Here is an 11,886-nt window from a genome sequence, read left to right as displayed (position 1 = left end):
GAGTTGGCATAGAAGTAAAATTGCAGATTTAAGGTTTATAATTTGGGGAATAGTTTTCATTCAGCTCAAAACCGATAAAGTGGTCATTAAGCACTGCCACCACAGTTCAGACTTCAAATTTTTTTTGTTTTGCTTTGTTTTTTTATTTCTTTCACAAACAAGCAATGAAGCTGTTCACAGGGGAGTTCTGCCAAGCATCTAAGCACTGGGCTGTTTCAAATGAAACTGCAGTCTGACTTCAGGCAGGTCAAAGTAGAGGTACTTTGAGCACAGCACCCAAGTTCCGCGCTATAGTGAGCTGGGGTCTGACTCTTGTTTGTTTTTGCTGCTACTGTAACAAATTATCACAAATTTAGTGGATTCAAATGACACAAATGGATTATCTTACCTTTCTGCAGATAAGAAGTGTCAGCAGGCTAAAATCAAAGTGTCAGTGCAGCTGTATTCCTTCTGGAGGCTCTACAGGAGAATCAATGTCCTTCCTTTTCCAGCTTCTGGAGGCTGCTCACCTATTTTGGTGTATTACTCCAGCCTCTGCTTCTGCCATCACATCTTCTCCCGTTTTCCTGCACCCCCGCCCCCCCACTTATAAGGATGGCTAGGATTACACTGGGCACACCTGGAGAATCCAAGCTACGCTCCCCATTTTAAAACCATTAACTTAATCACGTCTGTTTTGCCCAACCCTTTTCGCCATGTAAAGTAACATGTATGAATTCTGGGGACCAGGTGTGGACACCTTGGTGGGTGAGGAGGCGCATTATTCTGCTGACCACACCCAAAGAGTAATTGTTGGCCAGCAGCTGGGAGCGTGAGCCAAAGGAGGCAGCCCCGTTGGGTAATCTGTGCCCTGAGGCCACGTCATAGCAAAGGATGCCTTAATGTTTTCTGTTGACCAAATGACAGGGACAATGGGAGTAATGGAGGAAGGATAGTCAGACAGTGTAGGGAGCAGACATGCTGCAGAGGAGAGAAGCCAAATGTCGCCATCTCTCAGGCAACTAGGGGAACAGTCAACAACGAGCTACATCAGTGCTCTTCAGTCTGAGAACTGGTGCTGGTCCATAGACTGCTTGTTATTGGTCTATGATGTTGAAAAAGTACGGAAATCGAAAGCAAGCTTTCAGAAAATTGTATAGCACTTTGACCGAGTAATTTAATGTCTGTAGAATGTGGTCATTTAAAAGGCATGTTTATATTTTCTCTGTCTTTGTTTCATTTTGTATGTCTTTTGTCTGTTCATTTTATTTTACCTGCAATTCATTTTTATTGTATATTTCAAAACAATCTGTCCACAGCAGATCGGAAATAATTGGAAACTATTGTTCCCTTTCTCTTTCTTTCACAGACCCAAAAATCCTGGCTCTTCACCACAGATGGCTTTTTAAGAAGCCCTGTGCTAGGGGAGAGTGCATGACTCACAGAAGGGAATTCTAGGTGAGAGGCCCCTAGAAATATCCAAGGAGCTAGAATCAACTGTCAACACCTGCCAGGCCCAGTAAATTCCACACCAACTCAAGACGCTCTCAACTCATTAAGAACTTTCCTGGCCCCCTTCGCTTCCTCACTCCCTGTGCTCTGACCCTAGAGGCTGGGCAAGCTAGGAGAAGGTAGGAGCAGTAAACCTGGAAAGTGGGGAGAAGCCTCCTCATCCTCTTCCTCCACCACAGCCTTTGGGGAAGAGACTAGGGGAAGGCTCAACTTTGAATCAAGCTTGGATTATTGATTATTACGGGAGACTAGACATTTTGATTACTGACTTGAGAACGTACTTTGTGGTTAAAAATGAATATAGGACTGTTTTCGTTGTGTAACGGTGAACAGAAAATTCATGACAGCTGCCCAAGTTTTTATCCAAGGCCAGGACAAGAATAAGCCCCACAGAACCACTCTAAAGGGAGAGCTGACAAGAACAGAAGTCACTTTATCGTTTCATCCCTCAAGTCATAATTGTTCGACCTAATAATTATGTAATTCTTAGATAGAGGACAAGTCTTAATATAGAGCCATCTTTGTAATGATTTAAGGCAGGTTTCTCAACCTCAGCAATATTGCCTACGGGGCCGGATAAATTTTGGTGGGGGGTGGGGGAAGTCCTATGCATCATGGGATGTTTAGCAGCATCCCCCACCTCTAAACACCAGCACTCCTAACCCAAGTTGTGACAACCAAAAATGTCTCCAGGTACTGCCAAATGTCTGCTGTCTGGGCAAAGGTGTCCCCAGTTAAGAGCCACTGAACTAAAGGAAGCAATAGGTTCTTCTTCCTTTCCCCATCCAATAATTACCTTTCTGCCAAGATTCAAAGCACCTGAAATCGCATCATTCGACACATTCCTTGCCCATTCCAGGCATACTCTTTTAAATCCAAAGTCCTCTGAGAAAGGACAGCTAACTGTCATCAGTCACTGAAACATTACTGTGAATGGGGTCATCACAGAATGATCTATTTTTATTTTAAATATTGATTTATTTTGAGACGGAGACTGAGAGAGAATGAGTGGGGGAGGGGTAGAAAGGGAGGGAGAGAGAGAATCCCAAGCAGTTCATGCGGGGCTTGAACCCACCAACTGTGAGATCATGACTGGAACCAAAATCAAGTCAGACACTCAACCAACTGAGCCACCAAGGCGACCCCAGAATGGCCTGTTTTTCATGGCCTGTTGTCTAAAGTCGAGATGAGTAAGACACAAAGATCTGAGAAAACCTGTTGGTTACTTCCATTTCCAAATCATCTCTTCTCCCCATCTTCTTCCCACCTGTACTACCAACTCTCTCTTTCAGGAATCTCACCTCACACCTGTATTACGGACGTAAGTTTTTACTATATCCTCCAGCACCACTTACATGTCCCGCAAACCCACCCTTCACATTGTCCTCGGAATGATCTTTCTAATCATGCCATGTCCTTACTTGGAGGTCTGTAAATACCTGCCATCACCCAGAGAAAAACATCCAAGCAATGTAATAAGGCACACACCCTAATTCCATCCATGGGGAATAATTTCAGTACCCCAAGTCTTTGTGCCCTTGGCTATTTCCTTTCTCTTTCTTTCACCAACCCTTTGTTCACTGGGAAACTCCCACTCAGTCCTTCTGGTTCTATTCAAGCACTTATGTCCTTGAAAATAAACTTTTCTCTGAGTCCCTCAGCAATATTTAAGTGCTCCTTTTTCCATGATCCCAGATAACAGTGCGTGTATCTTTAGCGTAGCAGTTTCCTCTCGGTATTTAATAATTTTCTTACTGGATAGGGCACGTGGGTGGCTCAGTCGGTTAAGTGTCTGACTTTGGCTCAGGTCATAATTTCACAGTTTGTGGGTTTGAGCCCCACGTCGGGCTCTGTGCTGACAGCTCAGAGCCTGGAGCCTGCTAAGGATTCTGTGTCTCCCTCTCTCTCTGCCCCTCTCCTGCTCACCCTCTGTCAAAAACAAATAATAAAAAGACATTAAACATAATAATAATAATCTTCTTACCGGATTTTTTTTTCTCCACTAGACCACGAGCTCACTGAAGATAAAAAAAAAAAAACAAAAAAAAAACAGTCTGGTTGTTTTCCTGAAGAAGCTCATGGCATGGTTTACAGACCCCTATGTGATCAGGCCTCTGAATCCTTCCCCGATCTTATCCTGCCACAGTGTCCATCTTGCTTCCAACTCCCACACCACACAGACCTCCATTCGGTTCTAATCCATCACGTTGTCTCCCACATCCAACCTCCCCATACGGTCTCCTCTCCTCTTTGCAATGTCCTTCCTCTTATCCTGCCTTGAATGCTGTCCCTGGAAACTCTGCTCATTGTCCACCTCTCAGCTAAATGGCACTTCTTCCAAGAACTTCACCCGAACTTCCAGACCAAAGGAGGCCCCTCTGATTCACTCTTCCAAGACACTCTGTGTTTCTTTTCGCACCATTTTTCACTTGTTACAAAGTGTGGCTCTCGTGCCACCACAGTCAGGCATAAAAGATGGGCTATTTCTTTAATTTCCAAGTAAAATTGAATCTGATTCTGAACTTCTCACTCGACGGGGGTGCGGGGAGGGGAATCATGTTTTGGGAAGGCTTTTGGAACCCAGAATTCTGGATGCTTCTGGAGTGCTTAAGACCCTTAAGTGGAGCAAGGGCCTCTAGGCTAACCCACTGAGGTCTATGGTCACTACTGAGATACTGGCCAGGTTGTGGTTCATTCCAAGACAAGAGGCTCCAGTGCTTCATGCCAAGCTTTAGGGCTGCATCAGGCTGAATGTCATGGCACCCAGGTTCTATCACCCAAGTGGCACCAGAGGCCACTTTCCTCTGAGGCCCTAAGACTTCCCAGTGTGCCACTGCTCCCAGGATTGCAACTTTTGCTTCTAGCCCCCCAAGCACCAGTCTGACCCCTAATATTTGCGGGGGCAAGAGTAAAATGGAGACTTATGTCTCAGACATCCAAATATTTTAAAGTTACACACCAAGAAAAAACTATGAAATGAGTTCTGTTGTTCTATGCTCACACATATATCTTCATAATTTCCTAGAAGACCACATTTAAATCAAGAATTCTTGGATTCCTCAGAGTCCCATGCTGGAGCACGGTGGCCTAGTCATAACCGGTCCCTATCCCACAGTCCCAGCTGCATCCCACACTGTGCGGGGCCTCACATGCACCTGTATGGACTCTCCAGCCTGCAGAACCAAGCTGTGTCCACACCCCTGCAAATGCCATCCTTTGGCCACTTTTGGGCCCTATGAATGTTTAACTGATGGCACAACAGGATGGACCTGAAGAAGCTCCAGATAGCTGTGTGGATTGAGACTTTGGAGTTCTGGGCACCCAGAATATACTCTACAGAAGAGGACTCCGAGTCCAGGTGGGCATATTCCCTTGGCTCCCCAGACTCATTTGTCCTGGCAAAGTAAGAGTAACTGAACAAGGGCCCCGTAAAGCATGAGTCCCAAAATAGAGGCCTCTCTTACCTGGATCTGAGGGCAATCCTGAGATCAGATCCGCAGGCCTAGCTGGGACTACCTCCTTCATACACAACAATAAAGGCACCAGAAAATAAACTTGTCCTATTTTCTAACTCAATTGAGAATTACACTATCCATACTAATTCAATTATTACTGCTGTGTGGAAGCCAAGAGAAAGTGCCATCAAAATGTTGTTAGCTAATAAACAAAATCAGTATTTCCTGAAGTTTTATAAAAAATATTAACAGTTCTATTTAAAAAAAAAGTATTCTATAATGAAATGTTTGAAATACATACTTTTAAAGCAAACCTTTTACTTTAATGCAGAACTTCTCAGAGCCTTCAGTATAAGAATATGGCCGTGAACCTCCAGATACACCAATAAAGTAGGCAATATTCCCCAAATTAGTATGGGTGTGTGGGTGTGGGTGTATGCATACACGCACATGCACATGCCTGCACACATGTGCATGAGATTTCTTTCAGCACAAGAATGTTGAAAATGCTATCAATCAAAACAAAACCTTATTGTCAGTCAGAGTTCTTGAGTGCAAGTGACAGAAACTACTCATTCCAGTTTAAAAAACAAAGAAATTACATAGAAGACTACCAGGAGAGTCTTCAAAGACCAGGTTGGAAAAGCAAGCAGTCTGGGCAGTGGAAACCACAGCAGGAAGACCCCAATCCTTATACTGCTAATAGTGAAATAAATTAATTCCCAATCATCTACACTTCCAATAGCATAGGAAAGTTCTCACAAAAAACAAGTGAAGACACAAAACCAAGATGCAAAAGAATATGATCCCAGTTCTATCAAAAAGAAAGAAGGAGGAATGTAAAGAAACAGTCCTAGAAAAAAATATAAAAAATGTTAACAGTGTTTTTTTCTGAGTGATAGAGTTACAGATAATTTTTATTTATGTACATATATCTCATTTGTAATTATAAAATAAATGTTTTTTAAATTACTTTTTCCAAGTCCAAAGGAAAATTGTTCTTAATGCCAAAATTTTGTGACAGATTCCATACTCACAGTTTTCAAATCCTTCTTGAGTTCATATACTTTGATAATGAGTTTTTCTAATTATTAAATGATCATTTAAGTTCCATATTATGAGGATTTGGGGTTAAATAAATATTTTGAAAACTCTTTCTTGCCTTTTATGTGAGTAACTAGGACATTATAGAGAAATCACAATTCCAGTAAATTATTGGTATTAGTATGCAAAATCCCTCTTGTCAATAATTAGTATAGACACCACTAGTTGGGAGCTTTGGGGAGGATCTTGTAAGAAGGAACTCTAGGTAATGCTGCATATCACTTCAGATAAGACCACTTCACAGATAGCTTCACTTTTTCCAAACAAAGTTAGCTCTTTATTAAAATAGCAACATAAATATTAATAAATTTATTCTTTATTAAAAAGAAATCAGGATTCACAAAAACAAAACCTGACAACACTATCCTAAATAACACCAGTCAAAAATGAAATAAAAACAGCAATTATAATCCATTATTTTAAAACAGCAACAATTAAGAGACTACATACCAAAACTTTTGAGATGCAGTCAAAGCTGTTCTCACAGGTAAATTTATAGCCTTATATATCCTATTATTAAATAAGAAAGAAATAAAAATAAATGAACTAAGTCATCAATTACAAAGAAACATTAAGAAAACAAAACAAACTTAAGAAAATAATAAAGAAGGAATTAATTAAGAGTAAAAGTTACATTACTGATGTAAAAAATAGTCAAAATAGAATTTATGACATAGCTACATGTTGGTTCACTTAAAAGACTGGCAAGTCTAATAAAAAAAAGAAAAATGCAGCTAAAAAATTAGAAATGAGAAAGGAGCTATAACTATAAATATAGAGAAAAATATTTTTAATTGCAATAATTATATATAAAAGTCTGCTGATTTTAAAATTCTATGAAAATGCATTATTTTCTCTAAAAATATTATTTTTTAAATTGATACTCAAGAAATAGTAGTTAACCTCCCTAGGCCAAAGTTATGGAAGAAAAACTTCAATGTTTTCAGAGTAATCTTCCACTCACCTACCCTGAAAAAAAGTTTGGAGTCTAAACAGTACTATGGGTGAGTTCTTCCAAATCCTCAAAGAATAAGCTATTCCTATACTCTATACTAATCTAGAGCAGAGAAGATGATTTTTTGAAGCTGATAAAAATAGAATTAAAAAATGTAAAACTACCATCCAATCTTATCCATGAATATAAATGCAATTATCCTACATAGAATGTAAGAAGCTGAATTCAACATTATTATATTATACTGAAAGAGGAAAAAGCCCACCATAATGAAATAGGAAGCATCTCATGCAGAAATAATCCAACATTAAGAAATCTATTAATATGATTTATTGTAATAATAGGTCAAGGAAGTAAAACCATATGATCATCTCTAGTTTCCCAGGATATGTTTAATATAATTCAACAACTTTCAATAAAATGCTTAGCATACGTGAGCCAGGAAACCATTTCCTTAACCTAATGGAGACCACTATTTCAATCCAACAGCTAACATTAAAAGTGGTGAAATACTAATGACATTCCTCAAAAGTCAGGAATAAAAGCAAAATTAATACCATCATTTATTTAATATATGAGGTATAAATATTGTAAAGGAAGAGAGAAAATTATCATTAATTACACTTCAAATGATTGTCTACTTAGAAGAGAATCAACTAGGAGGATTAATGGGAGAGTTCAAAAGAATTACCAAAAATCAATAGCTTGAGCCTCCAAGGAGCAACCAGTTATAAAACATAAAGAGAAAATGACCCCAACAAAGATATGGCATATCTAATGATTAACAAGAAATATGGAGGACCTACAAAATTACCAAGGGATATACCTTGGTATATTGTATATTGGTATATTGGTATACCTTGGTATATACCTTGGAAGCCTTCAACAACCTTGACATGTGACAAATTCCTGAATGGAGAAATTTATATTACAAAGATGGCAATTTTCCTCCAATTAATTTATAACATTAAAGCAATTCTAAACAAAATGCTAATAGAATTTCTCTTGGAACTTGACTGAAAGACAGCTAAAGTTTATCTGAAAGAATAAATGCACAAATAGAGCTGAAAAAGAAGAGTAATGTTTGCCCCAGAGTAACGTTTGCCCCATTAAAAAGTTAATCACATAATAAGGCAAGTTATGAAATGACAGTAATTAAAACAGCATGGCTCGGGAATAGAGAAGACTACCAGGCAACCAACAAACAAACAATAAATCCAGAAAACACTCCAAGTGTATTTAAGAATTTAATATTTGGTAAATGTGGTTTAAAACAATGGAAGAGGGAGTTTTCAATAAACGATGATGCAACAACTAAATAAATAGTTAGAGCCTTAATCACATCTATATCAAAAATAAATTCCATTTGGAGTAAAGATTTCAATCTTTAAAAATTAAGAGAAAAGAAAACATAAACAAATATTTATATAATATTGAGATGGAGAAGACTTTTTTAAAACATATCACCAAGAGCAGAAATCATGAAAGAAAAGATAGATTTATCTAAATGGAAAATGTAGTATTTCTATATATCAAAGACATCATGAATTAAATTGGTACATATATGACAAGGGGCAAAATGTCTGCAGCATATTGAACAAATAGTTGATTATTTTAATATATAAAGAGCTCTTAGAAATCAATAAAAAGTGAACTCCCAACCAAAAAATTAGCAAAGGTGTTTATTTGTTCCTTCAACAGGTATTTATTGTGCATCTGATATGTGCCAAGTTGTGCTAGGGGCTGGACATACAGTGTTGAAGAATCTAGACATCCAGACACAGTCTCTTCCCTCATTCATTCCAGAATGAGAAACAGACACACATACAAAAAGTAAATAAACAAATAAATAAAGTTACAAATTGAGAAAAGGGATTGAGTAATGAAGGAAACAAATAAAAAACTGGGAGAAGAGTGGTGAGGACTACTTTCAAGCAATGCTGTGGGCAGGGCTTTCTCAGGATGTATTTAAGTGTCACATAAAGGATAGCCAAGGAGAGCAGCTTAAGCAGAGATACCAGCATTTCCTAAGCCCCTGAGGTGCAAAATAGATCTTGGCATGTTGGAGGAACCAGTGCAGCTGCATCACAGTGGGCAATAAAGAGGGGAGCATGGTTGGGGGCGGAGAGAACAGTAAGGGTCAGTTCACACAGCACTCTGTAAGCCATGGCAGGGGGTTAGCTTTTATCCTGTGAGCAACAATTTACTCAAGTTATGATCATTGTTTCCACTCTACCAAGAATGTGCCGAAGTGGGTGGTGGGTCAAGAGTAGAAGCAGAGAGAATAGGTATGACTGGCTATCACAGTAATCGAGAAAAAATACTCATCAGGATTAAATACTAGCATTGAAAATGGAAAGAAGCAGACAGATTAAAGGTGTATTTTGGAGATGAAGTTGATAGATTATGCTGGCCTATTTGATGTGAAAAAGAAGTCATCAAAGAATCAAGGATGACTCCTAGGTTTCGAGCTTGGTTGTTGGATGGCAGTGCTATTCACTGCAATAGAGAAGGTGAGGGGAAACAGGTTTGGGATGAGAATGAGGAATTAGATTTTGAACATGTTAAGTTTGAAAGATCTGAGTCATCCAAAGGAAGATATTAAGCAAACAACTAGATATGAGTCTAGAACTTACAGGTCAAGGGGGGAAACAAAGTTGAAACCTTTAGCACAAAGACAGTGCTTAAATGGATGGAAATTGTTAAGACTGTCCTGAGAAAGTACATGGAAAGAAAAGAGGGAGCTGAATGGAGGTGAGAGACCTCAACTTCTCAAAGCCAGGCAGAAGAAGTATAACACCGATCAGTGAAGGAGGAGGAAAACCAGGAGACAATAGTGCCTTGGATAAGAAGACAGAACATTTAAAAAGCAGAGAGTGGTCAAGGTGAGGACAGAAAGGTATCCTCCTTTGTTAGGATAATACGGAAGTGACTGGTAATCTTAACAAGGACACTTTCAGTGGTGGGACAGGGGGAGTCACATTGTGGATTGAAAGCAATTGGAAGATTAGATGAAGACAATATATAAAGATAACTCCACAGAGTTTGGTTACGAAGGAGAGCTGAGAAATGGCTATTGGTGGGAAAGACGTGGTTTAGATTTTGGACGCTGGAACATGTCTGCAGGGAGATGAGAATGATCCATTCAAGACAGGGACTGATGATGTAGAAGAGAGAAAGGGGAAAACCTAAGGAGAAAAGTCCTTGGAAAGGCGACAGGGAATGGGATCCAGAACACAAGAAGAGGAGCTGGAATTTGAAATTTCCTCCATAGTCACAAAAAGGAAGGAGGAGGTTACCAAGGTAGCTGGGTTGGGAGGTTGGGGGGTAGGAGGGTTTTGTGGTGGGAAGATGAGGAGGTTTTTATGCAATAAAAACCTGTTTGAAGTAAACAGGTAGGAAGGGATCAGAAAATCTGAGGAGAGATGAAAAGGTATATGCATTAGAAGTGGGAAACTGAAACTACAGGGGGAACAACAGCACCAACTTGAGGTTAGAAATCATGAGTTGAAAGTGAAACTAACTGCATTGTGTGATTTTCTTAAAGAAAATGTTCAGTTGTCCCAATAAAGCCCATGGAAGGCAGATGGTAAAGTTTGTCCAGAGCTGGGAGTTTACAGGGAAAGTAAATTGGAAGAAATTGAGGTTAAAGATTGCCGAGAGCACTATATTTCAAGGATTATAATGATGGACCGTGGCATCCAGGCTAGACAAGGAAGGAAGTGAATCTAGAACAGGGGCTGATAGTGGGGAAAATGAAGTTAATGAATTAGCTGTCAGTAAACAAGGGATCCAGAAGGATAGGAAGATGATCAGAGTGGAATGTCTGATAACCTGTTAGCTCAGGTCCTTCTAGAAGCAGACACCAAGGCAGGCTTCAGTTTGCAAGAGTTTTATTGAGGGGACATCTGTGAAGCAGAAAGGTAAGGAAACAGGAGCAGGGAGGGGAAGGACTTCATACCATAATGCAAGTCTGACACCTGTGAAAGGAGAAGGGGATCCAGCAAGAAGAGCCTTAGACTGCATGCAGCGCGGTTCTAAGAAAGTTCAACCAGGCTGCTGAGGGGTCCCCGAGACAAAGTTGCTCCTTAGAGGAGTCCTGCATGTCACATGAATGGACCATCACTAATACCCACACGAGACTCGGTTAGGGACTGGGAGTAGCCAGGAGGAGCATGGCTTCAGTGCAAACCCGGTAGTGGGTCTCCCGGGATGCAGTCTAGAGCCATGGGGGCAAGGACTGATTCCTAGGGGAAGAAATGGTCACTGGGGATGAAGTCACGAGGAGGGAAGTTACAAGGATGTTGGAGTTCGAGTTCAACCACAGTTACGCATTACACACTCCAGACTGTGTCGGTGACCCCGCAGTCATCGGGGATTTGCACACTTACTAAACCAATCACTGGCAGACAGTGGGGCAGGGGTGGGGAGGAGCTTGATGATAGGATTTGAGGTGAAGAAGACTAAAGCGGGAGCTGGCCTTTGAAGAACTAATAACGAAAGAAACTGCCTAGGAAGTGGATAAATTACAAGGAGGGAAAGAGGTTGCTACTGTCCAGTGGGAAGATTCTTAAAAAAAAAAAAAAAAAAAAAAAAAAAAAAGCCGGGGTTTTGGCAGGATGAGGAAGTTACGCTCGGAGAGCAGCAAAGACTAGCAAGGAGGCCATCCTCCCGACCCGCCGGCCCTAAGGCACACGGTCCACCTGAGGGGCTTCGTGGGCAAGAGTTGTGAGGCGAGCCAGGTTCGGTCACAGCGAGCGGGTGAAGGGAGGTCTGCGAACAGCTGAGCACACCGCGGAGTTCGCTGCCGTCGGAGCGGACTTGCCCGAGCCCGGGACGGTCTGCAGGGCGCGCGGGGAAGAAGGCGGGACGCGGCGGGGG

Source organism: Herpailurus yagouaroundi, unplaced genomic scaffold (assembly GCF_014898765.1).
Source record: "Herpailurus yagouaroundi ecotype Mexico unplaced genomic scaffold, PumYag 100, whole genome shotgun sequence".
Lineage (NCBI taxonomy): Eukaryota > Metazoa > Chordata > Mammalia > Carnivora > Felidae > Herpailurus > Herpailurus yagouaroundi.
The sequence above is the reverse complement of the archived record's forward strand: the minus strand, read 5'-3'. Positions refer to the sequence as shown.